A 24761-nucleotide genomic window follows, 5' to 3' on the forward strand; every position below is an offset into this window, starting at 1 on the left:
CCAACAGCTTGTGTTAGAACAAATGACCAGACATCCTCCAGCTTCTGTCTCTTGAGGGGCACCAGTCAGGGATGCCCACTCTCCCCTTCACTATTTGCAATTTTTATTGAACAACTAGCAGCAGCAATTAGACAGAATTCAGTAATTAAGGGCATAAAATGCAAGAACGTGGAACATAAAATCAGCCTTTATGCGGATGATGTGTTACTCTTTCTCCAAAATTCACAAACCAATATCTCTGGGGTGATTGAATTGATAAACTCTTTTGCAAGAATATCAGATTACTCAATTAACTGGTCAAAATCTACAGTCCTACCGATTAATTGCTCCTTCCATAATTCCTCTTCTACACCACTGCAATCAGGAAATATAAAATATTTAGGTATTAATGTTTCTCCCAAGCTTGCAGATCTAACTAAATTAAACCATATCCCACTTTTAAAGAAGGTAGAAGATGATCTGGCTAGATGGAAATGTCTACCCATATCACTCATGGGAAGGGTTGCCGCTATAAAAATGATGGTCTTACCAAAAATAAATTATTTATTCTCAATGATCCCAACTAAACCGCCACAAGATTGGTTCAGATCTCTAGATTCATGTATGTCCAAATTCCTTTGGAAAAATAAACCCCCACGTATAAGCTTAAAAACACTACAAAAGACCAAGGATAAAGGAGGACTAGAACTGCCTAACTTTCAGCACTACTTCTTAGCCAACAGGCTTCAGTTTATCTCAGGATGGCTAAAACACACCCTCTTAGATGAACCTTGGCTAGATGTAGAACAAGCACTCTGCAATAATCTAGAGATCTCAGACCTACCATTTATCAGCTCAAACATCCAACGACATGAATGCTTTAAAAGCATCAACATCAGCTCTTCTCTGACAGCATGGTGGGAGTTTCTAAAATTGACGGCGTCTTCATTAATCCCATGCAAACGTACACCTATCTGGAACAACCCTGACATATTACAAAACAATAATATGATAAACTTTTCAGATTGGAGTGATAAAGGAATCAAATATTTAGAACATATACTAGAAGGAACAGAATTTATTTCATTTGACGGACTAGTTACACAATATGGGATCAACAAGAAAAGATTTTTAGAATATCAACAAATTAAATCCATAGTAAAAAAAGAAATTTAAACCGGGTCAAGTTGAACTACAAACACCACCAAGTGTGGTTCAATTTCTTACTCTTAAACCCCCCAAATTACTATCCAAAATATACAGAATGCTTTCTAAAACAGATGAATCAATATCACTTCCTATTGCAAAATGGGAAGCGGATTTATCAGTTAACTTAGACCTAAACTTCTGGTCTCAGATTTGCTTAAAAACCTTTCATCTAATTAGAAATCCCAGTCTTCAATTAATTCAATACAAAATATTACATAGAGTGCACTATACAGGTCATCGGATGTTCAAGATGGGCTTTACGTCTACCAACAACTGCTCACACTGCCAAACCAATTCACCGGACAATTATATCCACGCTCTTTGGTTCTGTCCACCAGTTCAGAAGTTTTGGCGCGAGATATGTGAAGACTTATCGAAGTGTCTGAAATGTAACATTCCAACTTCCCCCTTAGTGTGTTTGTTGGGCAGCTTAGATAATGTCACTTCAGAAAAGAATATCGCCCATATGGTTTTCACTGCCCTATGCATAGCCAAGAAAACAGTCCTCATGAACTGGAAAAATAAAAATAATCTTAATTCTAACCAATATAGAAATTATCTATTAGATTACATTAGTCTTGATACAGCCTCTGCCACCACATCAGATCAATTGCTCTGGGCTCCTTTGATCAGCTCCATCACCTAGTGGGGGTGGGGGGTCATAGTTTGGGGTCGACTTCACTGTTGTTGTGATTGGTGTGGGGGTAGGGACAGGCTTAGGGCGTCGGGGGGTTCCCCGGAGGCATCTTCCTTGGGGGGCTCAACCCGGGGTAGCGGTCATGTCCGGTTAGGGGCTCTGTTGGCTCTCAGGTGACTGTTTCCTCGCGGCTGCGTGCAGCGGGGCTAGGGGAGGGTCTGTGCTGACGGACGTGGGTTACTGACCTGGTAGCCTGGCTGCCCCTGGGTGGGTCCGGGATGGGCGTGAGGTTCTGGGGGCGCTCCGTCTCTGGGCTGGGACCCGGCCCGGGCCTCGGGGGCTTGGGTCCTGGTTGGTGTGTTGCCGGGGTTGTGGGCGGGTGGGTGCATGGGGGCCCAGCCCTGGAGCAGGGTGCCGCCGGTGCGTCGAGCCACCTGGGGGGCTCTTCAACTGGTGGGGGAGATTGTCACATCTTGCAGGAGCTTTCCTCTCCTCAGGAGCTCCCTCTGCAGGAGGGGGAGATACAGGAGAGGTGGAGGAAGATCTCAGCCTGGGTGTTTATTGTCTTATGTAGTCTGGAAGATGAGTGGATGGTGGGGTGGGTGCAGTTTTCTCTGTGGTGGGGTTGGGTGGACTGTCCCGGGCTCTGTGGGGCCGGGCGGCGCTGCTGCACTGGGCCCGGTCTGGATGGGCCTGGGCCCCCTTTCCCTGGCGGGTCGCGGAGTATGGGGGTGCCTACTGGGGTCAGCGGGGGAGCTGGCCCCAGGGAGGGGTCACTTGCCCCTCCCTTCCTTCCCTCCCCATCTCCAGCTGCCTCCCTCTTCCCGCTCCACCACAACCACCCACACATGCAGGGCCTTGGAGTAGGGGTATGTCACCAGGGTGCAGAGGAGGCTACCCCCCCCTCTGTCCCCTTCTGGCTGCCTCTGCCTCAATTTTATCCCACAACTTAGACATTCACATTACTCACACTCTCATTACACATACATATAGGATCTTGGGGGTGGGCACGATACACGGAGTCCAAAGTACCATCAGGGTGTACACCCCACCCCTGGCATCGTTGCCCACCTCTCAATTTTAAATACACGTAGACATTGAGGGCTAGCAGGAGGGACCATGCGCTTACCTGCTGCTCTCTGGCAGGTAGCTCCAAGCCCTCCTGGGTTTTAAATGCACCTTAGAACACACATGCATCAACATTACAATGAGCGGGTGGAGGGAGGTTTGGAGTCTTCTCTCACCCCCGTTCTCTGCGACCTGCTGGAGCAGGGGGGCTAGGACTAGGAGGAGGAGTTGGCCGTCCGACTGCGGTCTGGAGTGTGGAGCCTTCCTGCTGCTGCGGAGTCGGGGCGGTCTGCCTCCCCCCACCGCAGGGAAAAGGGAAACACCACCTGGGTCTGGGTGCAGTTCCCCCCTCCAGGGGCGGGGGCACCTAGACCCGGTTTGTAGAGTACGCTTGGGGAGTGTGATCGTGTGTACAACGTCTCTTTATGTCTGTCTCCACGTTGGTTGAGTGTGGAGTAAGTGCATATGAGAGCATGAGGGTGGGAATGGATGTTTGTATCTGTGTGTGCCTGTATGTCTGTGTCTATATGTCAGGTTGGGTGTCAGGCGCCACCTCTCTGGGGACATCTCAGGCCCTCCAAGGTTTGGAGGCCTATCTCCCCCTACCACCACTTCCGCCAGTGGCGGACCCCCTCAGACATCGGTGCGTTGGTGGTTCTTTGTGTCCGGGGATGGGCGTCCAGGTACACACTGGCTCACTCCTTGGCGGCCGCTTATCGGGGCCTGGAGCCTGGGGCTCGCTCGGGCCACTTCGGAGGTGGGGTGCCCCCGGCCTCTCGGCCTGGGGCTCGGTCACTCAGGCACGGCTGGCTGCCGGCGGAGCTCACGGGCGCGTCACTGCAACTCCCCCTGGCTTCTGCTCCGCGGCTGCTGAGTGAGCCCTCATCTGGGACTCTCCTCAGCTCTTTCCGGGACAGTGGCGCAGCTGCCCCTCTGTTGGTCTTCCTTGGTCTCTTGTGTTCTGGGGGCCTCTGGATGTCTGGAGTTTTGATCTCCTCCACACCTGCTTCACGCCCTGGAGGACGGGGCTGTGGCCCCCCCACACCCTCTAGCAGATTATTACATGAAGGAACCTTTTAAAAAACAAAAAACAAGCGCGTCCATGCTCACAGGTGTACACACGGGTGATCACACCCACAAACTACACCCTTTTTGGCTCCTACCTCAAAGCACACTGTGTTCTGTTGATCTTATGTGCTGCACAATAATGTTTAACATTTAGTATTTACTGTCATATTCCCATATATCATTGTGATGTTGTTTATTCTATTACTCTTGTTCTCTTCTGCTTGTTTTCTTTTTTCTTTCTCAGCAGGTGATCCAGGTGATTGATATATGCATTTTTTTTTCTCTGCCCGTTCTGTTGGTTTTTGTCTTTTGCCCTTCTCCCCCGTCCCTCTTCTCAGCTGTTTCTCTTTCCCTCTTTCTTTCTCCCCTTCTTTCCCCCAGTCAAGTCTGTCCCGTATTCAGTAAGTGAAAATAAAATAAACAATAAAAGGGGAATCAAATGGACCATTACGGCAAGGCTGGGATGGTCAGTTTGGTAAAGTAAATCCGTTGGGTATCTTTCTTTGCCTTTAGACAACAATTCTGATGGCAAAAGAGCCAAACGGGACAGGCCAAAAAAAACAAAAACAAAAACAATTGGCATGCGGGTACAGCAGATTACAATAGTCTGTGCAGGATGTGGCAAATGCATAAATAAACAGTTACCAGGCTGTAGTACTAAAATGTTGAAATGTTTTGAAATGAGCCTTAAAAGAAGCGTGCTGGTGGACATGGTTTGTGTTGAGCTGTTACCTGTGGTGCAGACAACATTTTTCAAGGACAAAGTGGAGAGAGCAGAACTTAGCTGCAAGAAATTACAGAGACCACCTCACAACTCCATCATGCACATGTACAGTATGCTGCAGCAGCGAAGATGCGCTTTTCAGGCTGATGTGTTTTGGAGAATGCGCTCTAGCCTCGGAGCAGCAGAGGATGAAAGCACAGGGCGAGTATTCACTGTGGACATAATTGGGTGTAAATTAATTGCCTCTCATGCAATAACCTTCTAGATTGAATGAGTGTCTCCTTTTATAATTCTGTTTTGGGAGTTCTGACTTTGAAGCACCTATGTCAGTGATTGAATCCTTCTTAATGGGATTTGAAACAATTGCTTATTTCTTCACATTTGAAAGTCTTAAAGCAATTTCAAAGCAATTGTATATGTATATGTTTGGCCTCTTGTGCATGCAGGCAGGAAGATTAGAAAGTGGTCCTAGATGATATCAAATATGTGCAGATTAAAGATTCACATTATGGATTTGAAAATGAAGCTAAAATCTTGGGAGAGCCAAGACAGACAGTTTGATTTTTAGTAAAGTATCCTTTCTGGCTGATGCCACTTGCCGTACGCCATGTATGTGTATACACACACACACACACACACACACACACACACACACACACACACACACACACACACACACACACACACACTTGGCAGATTTATAGACATTCATGGAAGAGCTATTTTGATCGATCTGATAAATAACACAGGCCAGAGAACCTCATGGTTTAAATACCTTCTTGTGGCGGGTAATTGCATGCAGCTGTGTGCGAACGCAATTTGGCAGCGCACGTCTGCATGTATGCGTATGTGTCAGCCCTCTTTGGCTTTTTGTGTGTGTTTGTGTGCGCGCGCGTGATTGGCAAGGGAAGGGGAGAATAGCTGCTAAGATGGGAAAACTTGTGAAAGTATAATTTTGTTTACGAAAAGAAAGAAAAGGAGAAAACGAGTGCGATAGAAGCAGACAGCGAACGTTGCGCTTACACTCAGCGTCTGCAGGAGCAAATAAGGTTCAGCTGATGAGCTGCTGCAGTCAGTGGAGTGATGGATGTGTTGGCTTTGACCTTATGGGACAATTTGCCTAAAATAATCAAACCTGTGCTGTGAAAAAGTTTTTGCCTCCCTTCCTAATTTCTTATATCTTTGTGTATTTGTCACACTTACATGTTTCAGATCATCAAATTGTAACATTAAGTAAATGCAAACTGCAGTTTTTAAATGATCATTTTATTTATTAAGGGGGAAAAAGCCACTAGTACACCCAGGCCTGATTACTACCAGACCTGTTGAATCAAGAAATCAGGTGAATATAACCACAATGTAAAGAAACAGCTGAGAAACAAAGTAATTGAAATCAGTCTGGAAAGGGTTACAGATTCATTTCCTAGGCTTTAGGACTCCAGTGAACCCTGGTGAGAGCCATTATCCACAAATGGAGAGAACTTGGAATAGCGGAGAACCTTCTCAGGAGTGGCCGGACTTCCAAAGTTAGTCCAAAAGTGCATCAACAAGTCAAATAGGAGGTCATCAAAGTATCCACAACAACATCTAATTTCAGGCCTCACTTGCCCCAGTCAAGGTCAGAGTTCGTGATTCAATAATAAAGAAGAGACGGGCAAAAATGGCATCCATGGGAGAGTTCCGAGGAGAAAACCACCGCTGTCAAAAAACAACACAAAGGCTCGTCTCATATTTGCCAAAAAACATCTTGATGAGCCCCGAGACTTTGGGAAAATATTTTCTGTGGACTGATAAGACAAAAGATAAACTTTTTCAAAGGTTTGAGTCCCGTTACATTTGGCAACTAACACAGAATTTCATTAAAGAGCATCATATCAACAGTCAGACATGGTGGTGGTAATGGTCTGGTCCTGGAGGTGCAAATTCCTCGACTGTAATGTCAAAGACTCATTTCCAGTTCTCACAAATGCTTGATTGCAGTTCTTGCTGCCAAGGGTGGCACAGCCAGCTATTAGGTTTATGTGGTAGATATTTTATCACACTGGGCCAGGTAGGTTTGGATAACTGCTCTCCTCAATACTCAGGTTATTTTTCACTAATATAACAAATTGTTTGTTGGTCTGAAACACGTAAGTGTGAGATTTTATTAAAGCCCTTTTTAGGAAAAAATGCATAATTTATTTAAACACAGAGAGTGAATCCCTGCTTTGTGTCTAAACCCAAAAATGTCCATATGTTTCTTTTCTGTATTTATTTTCATGGTTTAAAGGATTATTGTGTTTTTTCAATCAAAGCATTGTTTGAGTTTAAGCCACTTCTTCTCTAAATTTCCCAATGTGAGTTAAATTGAAATATACTTAACAGATTTTTTCTGCATTTAAATGAGAAAATATTACACTGCTCTCCTACTGCTTGTTCAGTATTCGGCTGGAGTCAGGGGACGATTAGTCTGCCTTAAGAACAGCAGCACACAGCTGCCCCTGCTCTGTCAAAGCATCACTTATTTTATACATATGCTGTTTGACAGAATTAAAACTGTATGAAAGCTGACAGCAGTTAGTGAGATTTAGAGGCTCAGGTGTGCTGACCTCTAAATATGCTTTCAGTCTTTTTGTTGAGCTAAAGTAACTGCCTCCAGCTTCATGTTTACCCTACAGACATGAGATGAGCATCAATCTTTCCAACTAACTCCTGGGCATTTGCAAAGAAACGTATTACTTTCAAACGTCACATGCTACTTCTGAACTCTTTGTCTATCGATCTATCGATCGATAACCAAAAACAAATCATATGCAAAGGAGTCGTCTGCAATCTCATTAAACTGCCTGAAAACAAACACCAGGGCCAAGAAAACCAATGCAGCTGTTGCTGACATGAATCAACTTGGACGTCCAAAAGAATGAGCCTGTACAGGATGTTGCTGTATCTGTCAGCTCATAAAGACGCATGCAAATCAGTAACACAGTGTGCACCGAGGGCTTGAGGAGAGTGGTTGGCACACTGGAGAAAAGATGTTATATCTCCCTGCGTAGTTATTTTTCCAAAGTGGCAAATGTTGCACTCAATGCAAAATGTCACAGTCGAGTACTTTTGCTTTGAGTTTTACCCACGTCCAGCATGCAGGTACAATGAAAGGACTGAAAGACCTTCTATTTTGCTTGTTTTAGAGCCACTTATGTGAGTAAATAAGCACTTTATTTGTCTGAAAAGATGTTTTAATTAACAGGAATATGACACAATATAGAAGCGAAAGCAGTGTTGATTTAATTTAATGTAAATCTTTGGTACAACATGGATGTAAAGGCAGTAAACCCAGCTTTCTCACTAAAGCCAGTTAATATCCATGATAAGTAATCACAATCTGAATGTGCAGCTGTAGACATAACATCACAATATGAGATACAAGGTGCTGCCTTGTAGATACCGATCCAGGAGTGCCATTGCAGCTGACCAGTCATAATGTTGTGGTATCCTAGCTTTGTCAAAAAGGCTACATAAAGATGAGCTTATGGTAGATGAAATGATAAAACAAGACTTCCACTCACGAGGTAAATATCCCACTTTCACTGCGTTTTGAAACAGTCTTTCTGACTCCTTACTCTGGCAGAAAGCCCTGAAGGCAAACCCCTCCCATGTGTGGTCTTTGCCTCACGTTGCAAAGCCACAGCATCGCAAAAACCTGACTGGTCAGTTCCACTGATGGTCCCAGAGCAACAGCAATGTATCTGTATTAGATGGTGCTCTTTTGGCTTTGTGCCTCCCCAACAGACTGCTGGCCTTTGTGTTTATTGGAAGGAACAGGAAGGCTATATTTGTTTGCTATAGCATATCATTTTTTACCTGACATTTCTATTGCGTACCTTAATGCTTGCTTACTCAGCCTTTTATACAGTTGAGAATGCACACAATATAATTTTCAGCTGTAGATAGGAAATGATGAGCAACAAACAAACAAATCCATCCTGGAAAATGAGCCCAACATTTTGTTTTTTTTGTTTCATTTTTTTGTTTTCAGCCTCTTTTGTTGTTGTTTTTTTGTTTAACCCAGAGTAATCTGATCAGCTGCTGAGTTAGAGACTTCTATCAGGAAACTGTATAAAGGGACTAAAGCAGCCCAGATTAACAGTTCGAATTAACAAAATCAGATAGCGAGTGCCTTTTCTATTGTATTTTTCTTCATGTATTTTTTTTAAAGGCCCACATTTCTTTTCTTTGACTGTATTTCTGATTAATTTATTTAATTCTCTCAGTCTTGTATGAATGCTTTTGCCGTATTGCCAACCTCTTGTGTTTTTCCTCAGCTCACTAAGTCATATTTAAACCTGCAATTTATGTGGATAATTCCAAATTTGGAGCATGCTTTTTACAACAATAAGTGTCGGTGCACAACTATCTAAAATTTCCCGAAAATAACCCCCTAATACTTTAATACCACAAGCTGCGGAGGACAAATGCGCTCTGACCCCAGCGCAGTTGGTATTCGTTTCAGTGTCGATTTGAGCCTTGTTTACCTGTGCTTGCTGCAGCAGCAGATGTGTGAGCCTGTGGTCTGAGCAGTTTAAATGGAATGCGGCAGTCCTGCTGACAGGCCTATTACACACTCAGAGGAGAAAAAAGGGGGGAAGCCATAAGGAGACACAGCTGTCCAACATAGGAGCACGCAGCATTTGTCATTAAAAGAAAAAGAAGCTCGTTATGGCAAAAATATGAAAAAAAATTATTTAAAGTGAACAATATATAAACTGGTCAGCTGTTTACATACCAAGCATGCACGGATATCACAGTAGCAGTTGCTCTTATTTCATCCCTGGGGAGTTGTGTACTGTGTTGGCTACCATGGTAAAACACATAGTGGACAGATTGTTAGAGCAGAAGGACGTTTACTCTTTGTATTTGCCTGGATTCCAGTGTATAAATAAACATAATATATACATATTATATCTATATATCTATGATAAGAGACAAACCTCTGTGTATGTTTATGTATTTTTATTTTGTGTGCAAACATCAGGATTTGAGCAGCCACATTTTGGCATGCAGGTACATCATGTAACTCTGAGGGTCCTTATCTATATAAAATAATGTGATGTCATCATATTGCCTAGCGACCACCCAGGAACAGGCTAAAATGACCCAGTTTTGGCATTTATGAAGTTAGAATTAACTAAAAAAGGACAAGAAACATTTTTTAAATTCAGTGTTTAGAAGTTTAGAAATGTTTCGAAGTCCTTATATAGCCATGGCTCCCTGCTACTGCCCTGATGTTGCCCCCCCCTCCCTTTCACAGGATATATTGCATGCTTTGTCACACAGCAGAGCTGTAATCAGTACAGGCACGGTCTGAAAATGTTTGTGAGTGTAACACAGACACAGAGCAGGAGTGTAAATGTTTAGTTTGGGACTAAACAGAAGTGTTACTTTGTTTCTTCAGTGAGCGCGTGAGAGTGGACCCTGCTTTTCTTCATAATGACTCCCACTGATATAGTTTTATCACCATTTTCATTGAGCCTGCATGGCTAATTTCCTCGTGGCAGAGTAGATAATGAAGATGGACTTGGCGTGGCTGTAACTAACCTGATGAGTTGCCAGATGATATTTAGCCTGAACTGACTTGCAGAATCACTCAGGTTTCATGTTCTGTATACCAGGAAATGGCAACGGATTAAAATGCATTTGTAAAGTTGAACTCCCTTTAAAGGTAATGGTTTAGTTTGTGGAGGCAGGCGTCTGGGGTCACACATTTCATAAACTTTTTTTTGTGTGTCTTGTATTTTCAGTGCAAGATTTTGGCAGGGAAATGAAAACAAAGCAGGCGGCTTATGGCAAAGGTCCCTTCTTTTGAATATTCAGACTGCCCAGGGAAATATAGCAATAGCAAAAAATGTGTTTGGTGGGTTTTTGTTTTGCTTTGTTTAAATGTTATGGCAGTCATCAGATATGAAATGGCTTCCCTTTGCATTAAAAACACTCAAAGGCTTCAGTCACACAGTCCATGAGACCAGTTGTTAACCTGCTGGCGTTTGCCGGGAAAAACGTGCACACTCTGATCAGTGTGTGAGAGGTTTCTGGATGTTGATGGCTGTCACTCAGCAAAGAAAAACAAAGCAGAGACGTTCTGCACCAAAAACCTTGTGATTATCATGGTTGCTGACAGATTTTCATGGTCACTGTAATTTGCATGAATGCCAGGAACTTATATGCAAACACTCGCTGAGCTGTAGTAAAATTTGAAAAAGTGTGTTGCAAACTCGAACCGGAGACTGTTCGCCTTCAAGTAAAAGTTAAAAAGTTAAAAAGTGAAAGTTTTGCCTTACTGCTGAAATCAAATTTGCAGTTTTTATTTAAGGGCAGACAGTTTAATTTTCAAGCGACCGCACGAACCAGAAGACATTTCTGGTGCAGCCCTGTATGCCTCTTTGCAACTAATTTCACTTTGCAACTGCCAAACAACCACTTGCCAGACAGTCAGAGAATAGTCTGTTTTCCCTAGTGACTGGTGGTTGCCAGGCCAACTGGTCTCTAGGCTTGCCTCACTAGTGCCTTAGTCATCACCTGATAAGTATTTTGATTACTGATTAATCCATCCGTCCATTCTCTTCAGCTTATCCAAATCAGGGCCACGGATGGGTTGGAGCCTATTCCTGCTGTCATGGCGAGAAGCAGGGTACACACTGGATAGGTTGCCAGTCTGTGCTTCCCATTTCAGTATTAATTGATGCATAAATGCAAAATATAATCTGTTTCCAAATTTGTGATCGCAGGATGAGGGAAAATCACAAGGAGCATTTTTCACGTTCATTTAACATGTGATAGTTTTTCGTGGCAGACACTTGATCACTGAGTAAATGATCCCTAGCTCATTTGATGGGCTAACTGACAGCTCCTTAGTGTTTCATTAAGTAAATTATTAGACAGATGTGCTGGAGACACCCATTTGTTTTTTGTGTGGAGTCATAATTAGGAGTGTAACAATTCTGAAACTAATCCAAACATGGTCTCTTTTTTCATTTTTCCATGTGAGATATTTCTCCTCCATCTGCCCGCCCCCCGCATTTCCACCAATGTTGAGCTGTCATTAAGTTTCTTATAGATGTGTTAATAGGACATAGAGACATTGTACCACAATAGTTAAGGGCGGCAACCTGGTCCCTGAATGTAAACGCATAAGAACTTCTGGAGGGTTGTGTGCTTAAAGAGATTTATTTATTTTTTATTAAGATAAATGGAAGCTTAATAAGGGCGGTTTGGAAATGGCTTCAATAATTTGCATTATGGTAATAATTTCCATGCATGACAAATGAGTGATGCTGTGCCAAAAAGCATGCGCTAACTGTGTTTTTGCTAGTTGGGCATGGGAAGCTGTTAATGTCTGGTTAAAGTGCGCTACTCTGGTAGAAGCCGCATTTCAAAATAAAAAAGCAAGACCTGAAAATACAGAATAATGGAGTCTTTTTTTAGTTCATGATCAAGTAATGATTAAGCAACCATGCCTGTGGTAAAAAGACTTCCTGTTTTTCTTACTTACCCCCTCTTTAAAAAAAAAAAAAAGATGAAAAAGCATGACGGCAGATGAAATGATTCCCGTCACAGTCGCTCTGAAGAGCTTCAGTGTGAGTTCTCTACAGTATCAATACATTGACTGACTCAATCCACTGCATAGATTGGTTATCTCATTTAGACGGACTTCTGGACCTCATGTTTCCCATCCCTAATGCTACCGATCTGCTATATTGATGGTCGGCCAGATGGAATTGTGGCTGGCTGTGGTCAAGTAGAAATCTAAAGCTTTCTGTCACTTACTTACTGTGAGGAGAAGTGCCCGAGGAAGACACACATACGGTCCAATACACACACTTACAGATTGTTTGCAGCGCTCCAGATTGTGATTGATTGGAAAGGCAGCTGTGTAATCAATAGCAGCAGCGGCGAAGCAGATTGTGGTCATTTCTTTTACCTCCGCTTAGGTTGAAGAGAAAAGAGAATGTCATCAGCTGCTTGTTGTCTTTCTGTCTTTGTGTCAGAGGATTTTTGTTGTTGCTGACATTTATGTTTATCATTTTTTCTTCTTGTTGATGGAATCTCATCACTTGTTTCATTCACATTTAGAATAATATTGCATGTATTTCACATATAGCACAAGTGATATTGAGGGTGATAATATTTGGGAATTAAAAGCCTTCAACAACAGCAGAGATGAATCTGGTGATAGATTTGTGTGTTTGGCAGCGTGGTCTTTATTGTGATTAGCAGTGACGGCAGCATAGGTATTTGGATTGTTAGGGACTGCAGGGACTGCGCGGCTGACTTGTGACCCCGTGTGAATTTACACTGTGCTTTATTAAGTGTTTTCTCTGCTGCCCTCCAGTTTTTGTCACAGTGGAAATGAGGAATTTCAGCTTTGTTTTCAGTTATTCTCAGGAGGCTGTAACAGGAATGCTTGCCGATTTTTAATCAGACAGCTTTGGTAAAAGGTTGGAAATTACAGGACTAAAAAAATCTGAATCTACAGAGGCTACTTTTTACTTGAAACCTTTATGCTGCTTGTTTCAAAGAGCTGCCAGTTTGATGTGTATTCTGTATTCAGATTGTGCAGTTTTGGAAGTCAGCTGAGGACAGAAGAGGGATGTTGCCATCATATTTAAGGAGATGGGTGAGAGATAAACTGCCAGATTGTTTAAGACTGAGTAGTACATGTATCTTTCTGATGAAGCTGTGTGTGTTTAAGTGGAAAATGTATACAGCTTTTACCGTTTCCTTTCCTTCTTTGATGTCCTGTGTCATAAGAATTACAATAGGTGCTAAGACTTTTATGTGCGCCTTATAGTCGTGAAAATACAGTATGTGTTTGTTTTTGTTTTTTTATTCTGCTGCTGTAGCCCATCTGCTTCAAGGTTTGATGTCTCATATGTTCAGTGATGTAAAGAGTAGTTATTTGAGTTACTGCTGCCTCCTATTCTCCTCTAATCTCTGTCATTAACAAGGTGTTTACAACCAGACAACTACTCTGTAAAACCTGGAGATCATAGTGTGGGAAAATCCTAAGAATTAGCAGTTTTCTGAAATACTCCGTTGAACATTCATATAATAATAATTATAAAGTAAGTCTACATTAATTTAGTGTATTTTTAAAATATATTGTATTTCCTTAAGCCAAAATCTTTGTAATGGCCTCATTTAAAGTAGTGTTGTTGTATTATGTGTAATACACAGTGAGTTTTAAGACTGTGTGTTTAACATCCACTCAATGCAAAGGTAAAGTATGTGTGAAACAGCATAAAACAAGCTCAAAACAGCTGCAGGGATTTGCCTTGTGCACTGTATTTAAAGATAACCAGTCCATGAGTTATTGCAGCCCTTCGAGGCTCATTGCACTGACCTGGACTCAAATCCAACACAGTCCTTAAACTTATTTTTACAACAATGTAGACTACTGTTTTGTTTTATGCCCAATATTGATGGCACTTTTCCTTTGTGAATTTTATGTGACTTCCTCCCTCCAGACTCTCTGAGTAACTCCCCACAGGACCAGCAAATTATCAACGATCAAACTTCATCAATAGACTTCCTAAATCCCCGCGGGGAAGTTGTGCAACTATCGATTTCTTGTGTCTTGTTTTAATTACTGGTGAGAAATGAGGGGGTCGGATGCAATTTCAGTCATGCGTGCGTGCGTGTGTTTGACCCACTGCCTCCGATAGCAAACCTCAAAGTTCTTTTGTGCACCAGAGATCAGTTTGACCCAAAGATAAATTACTTCCTGCGTTGGGAAGTGGTGACCGCTTGACCTATTGAACATGTAATTTAATTTTTGTGCCTTTTTAGGGCATCTGTCAGTAACTCACTGCATATTCATTCACGAATCATCTGCAAAATTATCTGCATGTATTTATTCAGTAAGATACCACTCTGCATATTTATGCTTATATTTGCATGCCAGTGGGGCGTTGGATGATTCATGGCATTCTTCTGTCCAGCAACCAGTTAGCGTAGCTTAGTATAAAGACTGGGAACAGGAGGAAACGGGAAGCCTGGCTCTGCTTAAAGCTTTGTGTGTTTGTGTCCAACTGACAGTTTGCTGTTTTCTGACTACTTCTTGACTCTAAACAGTGGCAACGCCAGTAACGACAAAATTCCAAAAAGCACCCGACACAAAGCAAAAACTAAACTGGAATAAATCTACGTGTTTATCGACACCATTGTTTAAGTAAAGACCGAGTATTTGTTTCCCCATTTAGTGCTAAGCTAAGTGAACTGGCTGCTGGTATCATTTAGTCATTGCTGGAAAAATATGGCTTTTTCCAACCACCTCTTGCAGATCTTCCAGGGAGACTGTGAGGCATTCCCAAGGCAGCTGAGAAATGTAATCTCTCCAGTGTCTCTTGGGTCTGCTTTGGGGTCTCCTCCCAGTTGAACATGCCTGAAAGTAGGTGTTCTAGTGAGATGCCTGACCCAAGACTGACTGGCTCCTTTCAATTTGAAGGAGTAATGGTTCTTTCGAGTCCCTTCAGAATGATCTAGGCTGATCCCAGACACCCTGCAGATGAAACTCATTGTCATTACTTGCATCTGGAGTCTCATTCTTTTGATCACCAAACACAGCTTGTGAACACAGGTGAGGGTATGAACGTAGATCAACAAGTAAATTTTCCCACTCAGCTCTCTCTTCACCACAGCAGATCGGTACAGCATCCATTTTGCTGCAGATGCTACACCAGTATTAATCTGTCTAGTCTGTTAATCTCCAGCTCCACTCTCCCCTCACTTCACCAACCAAAAATTGGACACTGCCTATTTCCAGCTGTTTGACACTGGCTTGCAAAACACTCCAGTGCGAGCAGGAAGTCTTGGCTGGATGAAGCCCAAAGAACCACATCATCTGCAAAAAGCAGAAATGAGATCCTTAGACCACTAAACCCGACACCCTCCTCCACTTGGATGCTCCTAGAAATTCGGTCCAAAAAATTATGAAAGGGCATTTGTAATTTATCAGGATCAAAACAAGAGCAAGATGTTTTAATTGTGTTCAGTCTGTATTTTGTGTCTTTGTTATTAGCTCTCATTCTGGTTCCATTCACTCCAGCTTCTAACCTCAGAATTGGCATTTATTCTATTGTATATATTGATTCTACATACTTAAAATGGTTTCAGTACACATTTTCTGCTATATCGACCAGCTTACCAGCTGTGCTTTCCCCTTTCTCTCCTCGCTGTCATGTAAAATTCAGTCTTCTCCTTTAAAAACTGAATTAATTTTTTTAGAGTTGTTAAAAGTGGATGAACAGCTACATAAAGGAGACAAATATAGTCCAGTGCTGGGGGGATGCTGTTCAAATTAGCAAAATTACTAAAAAGGAGTTTTGTAGGAAGCTGCTGTTTTGCTAAATACGCTAAAAACTGAAGGCTGTTTTACAAGAACTTAATCAGCAAATTAGGCCAGTAGCTGGTGAGGAAAATAACTTCATGTACAGAATAGATGACACTTATAGGTTAAATAGTTTAAATCTGTGCTGCAAAACCGAAAAATGATGCCCTTTGCAAACTTTCAAGTATTGCTGAATAGCTGCTGTATCCACACGCTGAGTGAGTGGCTGAAGTTTGACATACAAGGACTTCAGATATTATTTATTTTTTTGACCCTGTGTCACCCACAGTGTGGATTTAGTGGTGCAGAAATGGAGCAGTAGACAGTGACAGATTGGTGATGAAGAGAGAAGAGAGAGACAGGGGGAACACCTCTCCTTGAAAAAGCTGAGCAGGACTACCTTTTAGAGTTGTGTAGGTGTGAATGGGATTTTCTTCCTGACACTGTGGGAATATGAGGTGAAACTGAAATTCCTGTTATAAAAAGACTCCACACTGTATATGTCGCTAATGTGTTATTGCCTGTTGCATTAGCTAATTGCCTTTTCTGTTCAGGGAGAAACATCGAGATTTTCAGTGTTACTGTACACGGAGAGAAAAAAGGAATTTCTAGATTAAAGACAGAAGTATGCACCTTAGCAGTCTTTAAAAGGGTCTCTACTGATTTTATATATTTATATATATATTTATGAATCAGTTATCAGTTATTAATCAGTTATTTGTTGATCACCCAAGTACTTTCATAGTGGACCTTTCAATGAGTAAGACCAGAGCTATCACGTCAGCTGCCATCTTCCACGTGTATGTTTCGCTGTACCATGGTACAGTATTGTGTTATTGACTTCTTCTTCAGCATCTAAATATAGAACACTTGTAGCTGTATGCTCCCCACTTCAGTTCCAGAGGAACTGCCTTCTTGGCACACACTTGGTACGCTGTAGTCCCTACTGTGCCGAAGAAAAACAAGTACCATCGTGTTTTTAGAATTTTGGTACTTGATGGCACCATAAGTATCGGTTCTGATGACATGTCTAACCAGGTTTGTGAACATTTGCAGTCAGCTGCAATGAGCTCTGAGTCTGAGTTTATTAATTAGACAGTTAGCCATTGTTTCCAAACCTTTGCCAGTTGGTCTGAGAGTGATTGCAGTCAGTGGAGGCCAGATTGCAATTGGCTGGTTGCCTTAGATTGCCTTAGATGCCCAAGACAACCAGCTTGTTACTGTAACTACTTGAAATTGCTACTTAAATAAAAAGAAATTAATAAATTCAATTAGTTGGTTACCACCGATTTATCTGATTTGATTTATCTGATTTAAAGAATGGTAGAATGCTTCTCCGCCATCACTGCCTGCTTCTTTTATGAGCATGGAGTAATGTGAAGGAAACAGGGCTCACTGTGTGTCAAAACAGCCTTCCTTCAAAACATTTAAGTGATCTTTACTTACTTTTTCCTATAGTATGCACAATTGCAGTCACTGACTGGTCATACATGAGCGTGAAAAATCATTTGTTTCTGCTTTTTTCTTTAAAGTAGCACCTCTCCCTGTATTTGCAGGGCATACATGTACTATACAGCTGCAAATGCATGCACACATTTTGTGCAGCTTACATAAACCCACTAAAGAAGTAAACCGGGGCCTCAGAAATTAAGCTGTATTAAAGATCGTGGAGCAAGATTTCTTCTCTGTTCTCTCTCCAGAAATACAATTTGCCTTTTGAGAATTTTCACACACTTTGCACTTTGATTCTCTCTCTGTGGTTAAGCTAATTTCAACTATGACACCACGCAAACTCAGTTATGTAAACGGGCGCATCTGCTACATTAGACATGCGTGAAAAGTAGCATATTCATACCCTAAAGCATCATGGGGGCTGGACTCTCTCTGTGCGAGTCGGTTTCAAACATCAAAGGCCAGTTCCAAAGAGAAGTTAATGCTCACATGTAAGAGTCTGTCTACGTGTGTGTATTTTTTATCATCCTACAGGTCATATCAGTTAGTGAGCTTCTGCAGCACTGCTATTAATCAGCTGGTATCTCTTCTGCTTCTTCTTCAAAACAGGATATGAAGCAAGCCCACTTCCTGTCTGACTTTATCTGTTGTGATGGCAAGTGCACCTCAGCGCATATTGGTTCCTTTTTTTTATTTCCCCTGAAGTTATTGCTGTTGTTGAGTCCTCTCTTTCTGTTGAAACGCCCTTTGATTTTTCACTATATCAGGCGGCGTGAATTTCAACAGGCTTTGGATTCAGTTAACTTAAATTCCCTCCCCACAAAGAAGAGGTTCCTTTTTAAAAAGAATCCAGAACTACAAAGGTTTTCCCAGTTCCTTCGTTCCTTTTCCTTTGATGACAGTTTGCCGCTTTGATGTAGCCTGAACTTTGCTGCAGCGTGATGCCAGCTTCAGTATCAATACTGAGTGAGAACCAGCAAATGAAGGCCTTCGCTTCCGAGTTTGCATCCAGAATGGGAAATGTCTTCCCACTTGAAAGACATTACATATTCTGTTTTTTAATGACTGATAAGAAATTACATTTATAAAGAAGTGGAGACCAAATTTAGCTCTCACTTGTTGAGCAGCAGCTTTTTTTAAAATTGCTCGAGGTATGTGTTGCTTTTCACCACATCCCCAATTAGCATCCAGTACATCAAGGTGAGCTTAAAAGAAAAGAAAATCATTTTGTAATGCCTAAACAGGCTTGGTGAAATGAAACTGCTTACTGTACTGTACTCTCACCTTTTTGGCTATATCATGTCTGCTTAGTTCTCTGCAAAAGTGATGAACAGGGAGGGAGAAACTGTCAGGGTGTAACTAAAGAAGAGTTCAAACAGAGGGCAGCATTGCTCTGCCTGCGGGGAGGCCCGTCATGACGTTTGACCTCTTTACCTTTACTGCTTTGATCAAAAAGAGGGTTTGGACCTTAAGGAGAACCTGATACAAAGGAGAAAAGAGATCTGTCAGAAACCGGAAAACACACTATTAAATTTTAATGTAAATGTGCAGCACAGGAGCAGCAGTTGCATGCAAACATGAATGCAGAGACACAGCATTTTAACCCAGAGCTCCCCTTCACATTGCTGAGGTTAATTAGGTAGGACGTCGTCTGCATATTTGACTAATCCGCCAAGAGTCTGCATTCCTGCAGCAGCACCTCTCCTCCATTATCTAATCGCAAGTTGTCTTCTAAATCTATTTAAGCTCTGCTGGCTCGGTTTATGCTTCTGGTGAAAGAACAGAAAACAATGGAGGAGTGACAGGGCAACAGACCGAGTTCGGGAATTTAGGTTGAACGTGGAAGAGCGGAACAGAACAGCTGTGATAAGAGACCTGGCCTCATTACAAAGTGATTTACAAAGTTCAAGTTGTTATCCAGTGTGTGTGGCATTCATTTTCAAAAGGCGCATCGCCTGCGTCTTGTACTTTTTGGCAGGGTTTACACATTGAATACAACGTTCACAGGTTCTCTCACTGGGCAGCAGTGAATATAAATACATATCTATCAATGGGGTTGAGACTCCTTCTCAGAGTTGAGGCCCTCGTAGAGCTTATGAAACAGATCAAATATGCATGAGTTTTAAAAGAAGTAATAGGACAACAAAGAATAATATTGTAATCTGTCAGGCCTCTAACAGTTAGCTGTGGTCGTAGAGGTTGAGGGAATTCCCTTGATGGTCAAACTGCACATTATAATGCTTTTTTCTAAGAGAATGCCAGACAACAATATTATTACCTGCTCACCTACACATACGCTGAACCAATATCATGTGTATTTAAATGAGTAGAAAGAAATTTCCATTTGCATGAAATGACTAATTATGTAACGTGTATGAAAAATTTGTACACGTGGCATGGTTTTTATTATAGGTTGGACACTAATTACATCACAATGTGCTGGCTGCTATTTGAGCCAACTTTTTTTAACATGCGGGTTAGTCCAGTACAATCAATGGAGGTCCTGCATTGTTTGATTATACGAAATGAGACAGTAAACAGCTGGTGTCATCACCAATATTTAATGTGGACAATAACTGTGAGTAAAATGTTCCAGACAGGACTCCAGCTTGTGTTGATTGTGCCGTCAACCAACACCCTATGTATTTGTTCTTCTCCACACTATCAAATGAGACTAAAGGGATATCTAAGTATATCAGAAGAGGAGCCTAAGGCGGTACTTGTATCTTTAAAATATGATGAGAAGGGGGTCCTGACCAAGTGTTGGTATGTATCAAGTTGGGAGCAAGAGTGTTAGGCTAAATTTCTTATGCAAGTTCTCGTTGACGTCCTTAGAAGAGCAATAAAAAGCATTCTAACAGGAAACATTACCAACTATTAAAAGATGTTCACAGACCAACACCGCAAGGCTTTGCAGCATCTGATTATATCTGCCCAGAACACCACTGGCACCCTGCTATGTGTCTGCTCAGAGCCTAAAGCATACTAAAGTACACTTCGACGGACACAGGCCACAGCCTGTTCACCCTGCTGCCACCCAGCAACCCGCTGAACCACCAGACTTCAGAAGTTTCTTTCCTCGGGCCGTGAGGTTATTGAATTGATCTGCCACGCTCCATCATAAATATAGCTTCAAAAATATATTTTTCTAATTTTATTTTGCTTTTGTTTTTTTTTGTCAGTGATATAAATAAGACGTCATTTGCAAGCTTCCTCGACCTTCTGTGGCATAATAATAAATACAAATAGTGATTCTAAAACTTTGAAATGTAAAATTGATGAAATGTAAGTGACTGAAGGGGAAAAAAGCTCTAGAAGAGGCCAGAAAAACTATGCAGAGCTCTCTGTCGGCTTTAGGCCAACCCCCAAATGCAAAAGAAACTCAGTAGTGTTACACATCGGCCATTGCTCCACAACCTAGAAGTGTGCCATAAACAGAACACCTTGCTCAGCTCTGGCCTTTACAATGAGACTCACGCATGCTGCAAACAAGATTTCCTCATTTCCTCACAAAGTAGCTACACAAATTTGTTTGTCCAGGTTTTTATGATGGTAATATGCCTCGGTGTATGACTGCTGTGTTTTAGCGTTAATACGGCGATTTTGGGAGTTTGTCACTTCCAGAGATTCTTTGTACTGCAGGGCTTAATGACTCAGTGTACATGTTTGTTTTGGGGTAACACCAGTGGTAAATATCTGTTTCTGTGCTTTCAAGGTCTGTTCAAACCCAGTGAACCCACATTGGCAGCTTAGTGCTTGTATTACTGGGATTAGAGTTAAATAAAGGAAATATGTGATAAAATATTATAAAAATGCTTCTTTTAATAAACAGTGTACCTTTAACAAAAAAAAATGGCATGTAGCTACTAATTACACTCATTGGCCACGTTGTTAGACACACCCTGCTTTAGAGATTTTGGGCCATAGTGACATGATAGCATCACACAGTTGCTGCATATTTGTTTTTTGTTTTTTTGCCTGTCCCATTTGGTTCTTTAGCCGTCAGAATTGTTGTCTGAAGACCAACAAGGATACCCAATGGATTTATTTTGCCAAATGGATCATCATGGCATTGCCGTATTGGTCCATTTGATCGACCTTTGTTTTTATTATTTATTTTATTCTATTTTCAATTGTTACAGACAGGACAGACATGAGTGAGGGATAGGAAAGGGAGAAAGAAAGAGGAAGGAAAAGAAAAACAGAAGGGGAGAGGGACAGTGAGAAAGGGAAAAAAAAATCTCCTGGATCACCTGTTGAGAGAAAAAGAATAGAAAACAAGCAAAAAAAAACAAAGCAATATACTAAACACAACACCATCGCATTAATCTAGCTAAGTGTAAACAGCAGTAAATAGTAAATATTGAATGTTGTTGTGCAGCACGCAGGACAGACAGCGCACAATGTGCTTTGAAGTAGCAGCCAAGAAAGGTGTGATTTAAGTCTACGAACAGTGAACACCTGTGTGCACACCTGTGTGGATCAGCGCGCTTGTATTCCCCATGTAATGGTCTGCAAGAGGATGTAGAGAGCCATAGTCCTGTCCCCCAGGGCATGAAGCAGGCATGAAGGAGATCCAGGCCCCAGACATCCAGAGGCCCCAGAGTGCGAGAGCCCAAGGAGGACCACCCTCATGGGAAGGGCTGAGGATCCCCAGACGAGAGGTCACCCAGTAGCCACCGGGCAGAAGCTAGAGGGGCCTGCACCGGCGTGCCCGCCGGCTCCGCCGGCAACCAGCTGTGCCAGAGTGAACCGAGCGCAGGCCCAGAGGCCGGAGGCCCGAGGGCCCCCCGCGCCCCGGAAGAGGCCTGACCGAGCAACAGGCGCCAGGCCCCGCCAGGTAGCCACCGGGAGTGAGCTGGTACATACCTGAGCGCCCAGCTCTGGACACCAAGAACCACCAATGCACCGACCCCTGAGGGCATCAGTCACCGGCAGGGAGTGTGGTGAGGGGAGATAGGCCTCCACACTTTGGAGGGCCTGGGAGTTCCCAGAAAGGTGGAGTCTAAGACCCAACCTGACATATAGACACAGACAAACAGGCACACACAGACACAAACATGCATTCCCACCCTCATGCACACATATACAGTACAAACACTCAGCACTCACCCAACGTAAGGATTGATGCTGCATGTTTGTTAACTGCACATCCATGATATAAATCTCCAATTTCACCACATCCTAAAAGAGCTCTATATATGTAGATTGAGATCTGGTGACCGTGGAGTCCATTTGAGTACGGTGAGCTGATTACAAAGTTCAGGAAGTTTGAGATGAATTGAGTTTTTTGACATGGTGTGTTATTCTTCCGGAAGCATCCATAAGAAGATGTGCACATAAATGAATGTCAGCAGCAATACTAAGAGGCTCAAACTATGCCAATAATCCATGCTTTTATGCTCTTTATGCCAAATTCTGACCCCATTATTGGCATGTCGCAGCAGAAATCAGATCAGGAAAAACTTTTCCAATTGTCTATTGTCCAGTTTCGGTGATCCTGTGGAAACTGTCGTCTCAAACCAATCTTTCCAGGACCAACAACTAGTCACATTCAAAGACATTTAAATCACCTTTCTTCCTCATTCTGATGCTCAGTTAAACTTCAGCAGGTTGTCTTGCCCATGTCTGTGTGTCTAAATGCTACTGCAACGTGATTGGCTGGTTAGATATTTGTGCTAACAAGCAGTTGAACACGTGTACTTATGTGAATGTAGAAACTGTAGGTATAGAAGCTGCTACACAACAAAACCACTACCTTGACAAAGCTGCTTGGCCTTTTGTTGAGCTACAATCTGTCACCTTACATTTTCCCAGCTGTTGTCTTGCTTAAAAAAATCACCCAAATACTGTGACGACTACTCCAGAGAATTAAATGATGAAAGCTTGAATCAAAATTTTCTCTTGTCTCTCCCTCTTAGAAATATATCGAGTGTATTTATTAGGTTTTAAACGCAGCACAAATTTATCTGATACTTTTTTGCAGATTTTTTTTGTTTTTTGTGAGTCAGATCTATCTACATTTATTTCAGAACGGATTCGAAACTGGACACTGTGTCTTTATCTCTACGTGCATTGAATTTAGGTTTTCCTCCTCTCTCCTCATTCGCTGTCAGTCGGCTCTTTTTAACAACCCATCCTGCTGGCTGGATAGGTCAGTGCTAGAAGGGGTCAGCAGAGCAGCATGATCGATATGGCCTCAAACAGTCACAGTGTGCACTGATCAGCTGAACCATTAGAAACAAGCCTTGCTGTATCTCTTTTTTTCTCTCTAATCTTCTGCCTCACGATTTACTACTTGTCTTTGTGTGTGTGTGTGTGTGTGTGTGTGTGTGTGTGTGTACCGTATTAAGAGCAAATAGTGCTGAAATGAATGATAATCTGAATTCAGAGGAAATAAGACTGCCTAGTCGTGCACTTTGTTCTGTTAGTGTGCGTATGTGTGCGTGTGCAGCCAGCCCTTAATAGCACTTTTAATTCACGTTTAGTTGTGTCTCTGTGTGTACAGCTGTTGCATAATTCCCCTGACCTTGATCATTGTGTTGATGCCTGTCAAAACCCAGTGAATGTTCTGCTGTTGCTGCTTTACTCCAGTGTCTCCAAGGAGACAATTCCTCATGAGATACACAATCTGTCTGTGAGAGTGAAAGTAGAAGTGAAATTTAAATGGAAATTTAAATAGAAAGAAATAATATTTATTTTCAATTAGATTTCACTACAGGAAGGATTCCTTCGGTTCCCTGCAGATATGATCAATGAAATAAAAGGAATTAAGAGTTAAAGTGCAGCTTTTATTTTGTACAGCAAATCTTCAAAGGAAGCATTGATTTTTTTTTTATCCTTCATTTCAGGATGCACATATGCCAAAATCAATAAGAGGGAGACACGGGGTTATAGAGATTATAGGGTGGTGTGACTAGATACATGTTTTTGGCAATTAGATACATAAAACCAGTAAGATTTAGAGCTGTGTGTGTGTGTGTGTGTGTGTGTGTGTGTGTGTGTGTGTGTGTGTATATATATATATATATATAATAAAAAAGGCTCAACAGTCACTTTTAGAAGTTTCTTGATGCAGCTTTTCAGCTAAGATTTGCTCAGGCTAGAATTGAGCTAATTAGTACTTCTCTCACTTGTACAAGTTCATTTGAAAAAGAGAGGTCATATAATTATAGCCCCGGGAAAACCCTGAGCTGTAAGTAGATTTTAGTGTTTGTGTGTCATCTGTATACGGGTGTGTTTCGGTGCGTGTTCAGCCTCTG

General features: G+C 42.1%; 1 protein-coding gene across 1 annotated transcript in view; it reads left to right on the forward strand.

Moving 5' to 3' along the window:
- Positions 1-24761, forward strand: part of anks1b (ankyrin repeat and sterile alpha motif domain containing 1B) — a 272044-nt gene that overhangs the window by 50461 nt on the left and 196822 nt on the right.

This window comes from Aulonocara stuartgranti (genome assembly GCF_965226115.1).
Source record: "Aulonocara stuartgranti genome assembly, chromosome: 17".
Classification (NCBI taxonomy): Eukaryota; Metazoa; Chordata; class Actinopteri; order Cichliformes; family Cichlidae; genus Aulonocara; species Aulonocara stuartgranti.